Raw genomic sequence first — 6,000 nt, 5'->3', positions numbered from 1 at the left:
GGGCAGGCGCCGTGCGGAAGGGGCGGGGCCCAGTGTGGGCGGGGCGTGGGAGAGGTGTCCCGCCCCCTGCGGGCCCCGCCCGGAGGCCAGACAGAACCTCTGGGGGAGAATTCTCAGCGAGGATCCGGCCTCCCCAGTGTTGCCCCCAAGTTCCCCGAGGCTCCCTGCAGCCTGAGACCCGCACCAGAGCCCGCCCTACAGAAGCTGAACTTGACTGATTCAACTTGTGACTTGGTGGGTTTCTTCCTTCACCCCACCGCAGCCCCAGGTCCAAGCTAGATAGCTGGGGGAGGGAACCTTTAGTGACTGCACCTTGGAGCACTCAGTGACCGAGCCTTGTGGTCAGGTGGTGAGCCTTCGTGGGCCCTTTTTCTAACTGGTTCTAAGGAGTGTCTGTGACCTCAGGGTCAGTCAGCGCAGGGCCTGTAGAAACATTAGCTATTGATCCCTGGGAAGTGTTTGGTTGACCCAACCCTTTCTTGTAGGACACGACTTTAAAGAGGAAGTGCCCAGCGTGAGTCTGCCCACGGGTCACTTGGCCTCCAGTCTTCTCTCTCCAAGCTCTCCTCACAACCCAGATTCTTTTAAAACCCTCCTCTGTCCAATTACTCTTCTTCAACCTCCACCCCACTTCTTAAAGCCCTTCACAGTCCCCCAGTCACCTACAGGATAAGTGTCAACCCTCAGTTTAGTACACAGACCTCTGTGAACTTGCAGTTCCCTGGAGGCTTCATGCTTCCCAACCTTTGCACCTGCTGCTTCCTCCTGCAAAGCCCTCCCCTTGCACATACTCAGGCATATGCTCATCCACCAAAAGGATATACCTTAGTTCCTCTCCCTGACTTTTCTACTGATTATTTAACTTTTCCAAGCCTCAATGTCTTCATCTGCAAAATGGGAATAAAATAATCCCTACCTCACTGTGTTATTATGAGGGTCCAATGAGTTCATGTCCATGTTCCAGACAGTGCTTGGCACACAGTAGCTACTCATGAAAATTTGTTGTTGGTCAAATTCAGCATATGATGTACTCTAATTACGATTCCATGCACTCTGAGTTCCCTGAAGGCTGGGCTCTTCCTTCTCTGCATGTGCAAATCTGGTGCCTGGCACATAGTAGGTGCTGATTAGTGTTGGTGAATGAATGAATTTCAGGCATTGGAGGGAAGGGAAAGGAAGGAGGAGAGGTTCCTTCACCAGCATTCCTACCACTAACAGTGAGAAAATACACCTCTCTCACGTCCGCTGAGATGTGGCACACTATCTTTCCTTTCACAGTCTCCTGGGAGCTTCATGGCAACCCAGAAGGACATAGGATAGATATCAACCCCATTTTCCAGAGAAACCCGTGAGGCATGGAAGTGACTTACACATAGTTAGACAGAGAGTGGAAGAGTCAAGACTTGTCTCCCTTTTAGCGCTCAAAGTCCCATGTCCTGGGAACCTCTTTAACTTTCAGTCAAACCAGGATGGTTGGTGACCTTAGATGAAGTTCTTAGTCCCTGAGGATCCCCACTCTCCATCCTCCTCTGGGCTGGTGCCATTGCCCCCAGCTTTTCAGAGAAAAGACAATGCTCTCCAGCCCAGAGGGTCTGGGTAGCTGAAAAGTCACTGTCTTACTCTTCAAAAGTCAGACTCACAGCACATGGGGGGCAGGGGGAGGAGGGACAGGAGCATCAGAAGGACACAGCTAGGAGTTCAGGTCACTTTGACACAGACTCATGGGCCACTCCTGTCCCTGGAGAAGAAGTCCAGCTCTGTCCTGTAGGGCTCTAGGTTTGGTCAGGGAGACAAACGTGTGGACACCAGGTGAGAAAAGGGAGTGATAAAGGCGAACTGGAACTTTAAGCAAACATAATCAAAATTTAAAAAATCAAAGCTATTTCTACACCAAAAAACCAAACAAACAAACCCATAATCAGTCAGGAGGGTCTATGGGAGGAGCTAGGGTTTATGGAAATTCTCGAACTCTACGTAATCGTGAGAACCCTACAGGAAGAACTCTATATGCTTATAATAAAGCTCTAAGGTTCTAACTTCCCCTTCCATTAACTTCCTTTTCCCTTCTATAAATACCCCTCCATCTTGGCACACAGACCAGAGTATGCATATGGCTTGCCATGTCTGCCTACGCTGGGTTGCAACTCTTTCTTTTTTTCTGAATAAATCCTTTTTGGAGACGAAACACCAGTCAATATTATTTTTCAGTGGACAAGAACAATGTCTCAGCGGAGTTCTCAAGAACCGCCTCCTGATGTAGCCACGCCCCAGCTGGCTGCGGGCTCACCGCCCCGCCCCGCCCCTAGCCCCTCCCCTCCTTGGGCCTGCTTTTCTCTGTAAACCTGGCAGTGGAAGCTGGTCTCTGAGGGCCTTCCTTCCCTGAGGTTCATGACATGGGGAGAGCAGAGTTCTGGGAAATGCAGCCTCTGGAGAGGAGACATCAGAGGCCAAGCATCCCGGCCCAGGCCTCACGTGCACAAACAGCCTCATCTTCCCAGGCCGCCCCAGCCCGAGCAGATTTAGCTCTCACTCTGCCTGCCTCATCCTCCAAGGAAGCCAGCTTTTCTGCCTGTTCCTGGAGCCCATGGGGCCAGTGCTGGGACAGGGAGGGCTTGGGCCTGGCTCAGCAGAGCTTGCGTCCTTCCCTTTGCTGAGGAGGCGACTCCCACTCTGTGGCCTGATTGCTGCAGCCCTGGAGTTGGACTGGCTGTGGCTGATGGTCAGGGCCAAGTGCTGAGCAAATACCAGGCCCACTGGGCAGCCGGTCTCTCACCTCTGGCCACTGTAAAGTCATTCCCAGGCCGCGTGGGGTGCTCACCTGGGCAATCAAGTGCAGGCATGGAAGGGGGGGGCCTTTCCTGGGTTCAGGGTCCTTGCAGGGGGAAGGGAGCAGAGGGGAAATAGTTCCTGTCCCACACCCCTCCTTCAGAATACTCTCTTCCCCTCAACTTCCTGCCAGCTTCAATCAAGAACAACCTCAAGACAGGCAGTGGGGGCCTGAGCCACCTCTGGATTCTCTTCTCTTGCTTGCTGGTTGACCCCAACCAAGTTCCCTACCTTCTCTGGGTTTCCATTTCCCTCTTCTTCTCCAGACTTGGCAGCTCCCCTCCCTTATCTCAGCATCATAGGGACCCCGTAATATGGAATGACTAATATGGGAAATAATATGGGAACAGCAAATATGTCAATTTCACAGGGCGGGAGGACACACGATGGCTCGGACACAATGATGCTCAAAGTCACATGGGAGGTGGCAGAGGTACTGGGGCCCAGCCAGGCCTCCTTGGTGGGGCCTTATAATGGGCAGTGGGAAAAAGGTTCATACCAGATCAGGTAAGTACAGGGCCTGGTACAGAACAACTTCTTGGTAAGGTTATACTTGTACACTTCATTCATTCATTCATTCATTCATTCATTCATTCATTCATTCATTCACCTTGCAGATTCCTTTGTGTTTGGCCCTCTGTTTAGGGAAATGGAAGGGTGTTCAATGAAGAGCTGCTATAGGATGGACTTGGAGAGCGTTGTGGTCTTAGGAGCTGTGTTTTCTCAAAGTATAGTTCAGGATCCCCTGCATCCGAGGCAGTAGGGCCTTAAAATGCACATTCCTAGGTCCCACCCCAGACCTATCACCATAACCAGATCCTATGTGAACGGTTCCTTTGAGCTCAGGGCCTCAGAAATGCCCGCATTTAGGGCCTGGAACTTTCTAAGGCAGAGGTGGCTGGAGGTGGGCCAGGTCTGATGACATTCTGGCTGCTCAGCCTCCCCTCCCCCAAAGTAAACTTGCAGGTGGAAGGTGCTGGTGCTCAGAGGGAACCGGCTCCAGTTTCATGCCTGGGGACACTCCTTCCAGGATCTCTCTGACAATAAAATGCACCCTTTGCCCTGGGAATTTCAATCTATAAAATCCAAAAAAGGAAATAATGAGCTCTATGTCCAAACCTGTCCATTCCAACCTCATTCGTAATGGACAAAAATATTAACTGAAAAATCCTAAATATTGGACAATAGGGGAAAGGTTAAGGGTGGGACCATAGCTGAGTGACTTCCCCGGTCTCAGATGGAATAAAGGGTGGCTGTGGAAATGCAGGGAGCTGTTTCTATGGGGTAGTGATAAGGCAATAAGGGAAGGAGAAGAGCGGGTACCCTGGAGGCAGACTGTCAGGTTTACACCCTGGCTCCGCCCCTTCCCTGCTGCAGGATCTGAGGCCCAGACTAAGGCCCTCTGTGCCTCGATTTCCTCGTCCATAAACTGGAGCTGATAATAGGCTCCATCTCCTAGGGTCATTGAGCATTGAAGGATTTAATATACGGAGTGTTTAGAACAGTGCCTGAAGCTTCTGACTGTTAGCCATTATTATTAAACTATGTCACAGGCTCTCATGGGCTGAGTTGTATCCCCCCCACCCCCCGCCCCTGCCAAAATTCATATGTTGAAGCCCTAACTCTTAGTACCTCAGAATGTGATGGTATTTGGAGACAGGGCCTTGACAGAGGTGATAAGGTTAAAATTAGACCATTCGGATGGGCCCTAATCCAATATGACTGATGTCCCTATAAAAAAAAGGAAATTTGGACAAAGAGCCATGAGGGATATGTAGAAAGACCCTGTGAGGACACCGTGAGGAGGTGGCCACCTGCAAGCCAAGGAGAGAGGCCTCAGGAGAAACTAAACCTGCTGGCACCTTGATCTTGGACTTCTAGCCTCCAGAACTGTGAGAAATAAATATCTGTTGTTTAATCCACCCTATCTGTGGTACTTTATTATGGCAGCCCCAGCAAACTAATGCACATGCCTGGAAACTTTTAGTAGAATGCTTAGCACATAACATCTCTGTACTCTGACGTCACATTAATTATCTCATGTCAATCTCTCAACCATGAGGAGGGTCCTAGCCTCCCATTTCAGAGATGAAGAAAACTGAGTCTTGGCTAGTAAGGGGGAGGGCCTGGATTAGAACCAGGTCTGTGTAACTCCAAGGCCCCGTTCAAAACCTGCCTCCATCCCCCTCCGTGTGGCACCACTCAGCCCCCTGTCTCCCACCCTCCCTTCTTGCAGATAGCATGTATCTCTGTGTCTTTGCACATACTGTTCTCTCTGCCTGGAATGCTCTTCCCACTGCTGACCTCTTGGGCTAGCTTCTATTCAGTGATTCAAGACAAAACTCTTCTTTATTTTTCCTTTAATTTCTCTCATTCACATTTATTTATTTTTTATTAAATTTACTGGGGTAACATGGGGGTGGGTGAAAAAGGGGAAGGGATTAAGGAGTACAAATTGATAGTTCCAAAATGATCATGTGGATGTAAAGTATCGCATAAGGAATATAGTCAATAATATTGTAATAACTATATATGGTGTCCGATGGGTACTAGATTTATTGGGGTGATCTCTGCGTAAGTTATACGTATGTCTAATCACTATGTTGTACACCTGAAACTAACATAATATTGTACGTCAACTGTAATTGAAAATTAAAAATTATTTAAAATAACAAAATAAATTCATTGGGGTAACATTAGTTAATAACATTATACAAACTTCAGGTGTACAACTTCATAATATGACATCTGTATGTTCTATTGTGTGCTCTCCCCCAAAGTCTAATCTCCTTCCATCATCCTTGTGTTTGAATTCCTTTACACTTTTTGTCCTCCCTCCATCCCCAAGACAAAACCCTTCTTGAATGTCACCTTCTCCCATGGTTTACCGACAGTCCTTGCAGATTTGCTCCTCTTGAGAACTTCCAATCATTGTGTGCTTTACCTTTATGATGGTAAATGTTATTTGTTTTGACTGTGGCATTTATGCTTTAGATTGTATCAAGTGTGTTTACTGTGAGTCCCTTGAGGATGAGGGCTATGTCCTCTGCTTTGAATTCCTAATTCCTAGCACCAGACAGCCCCAGAGAGGCACTCACTCACCAGCTGGCTGAGGTTAGGATGTGAGATTGCCATGTTGGGACTGGAGAGAATATTTCAGCCTTAGGAGTAGAT

Source organism: Rhinolophus hipposideros (assembly GCF_964194185.1).
Source record: "Rhinolophus hipposideros genome assembly, chromosome: 9".
NCBI classification, from domain to species: Eukaryota; Metazoa; Chordata; class Mammalia; order Chiroptera; family Rhinolophidae; genus Rhinolophus; species Rhinolophus hipposideros.
The sequence above is the reverse complement of the archived record's forward strand: the minus strand, read 5'-3'. Positions refer to the sequence as shown.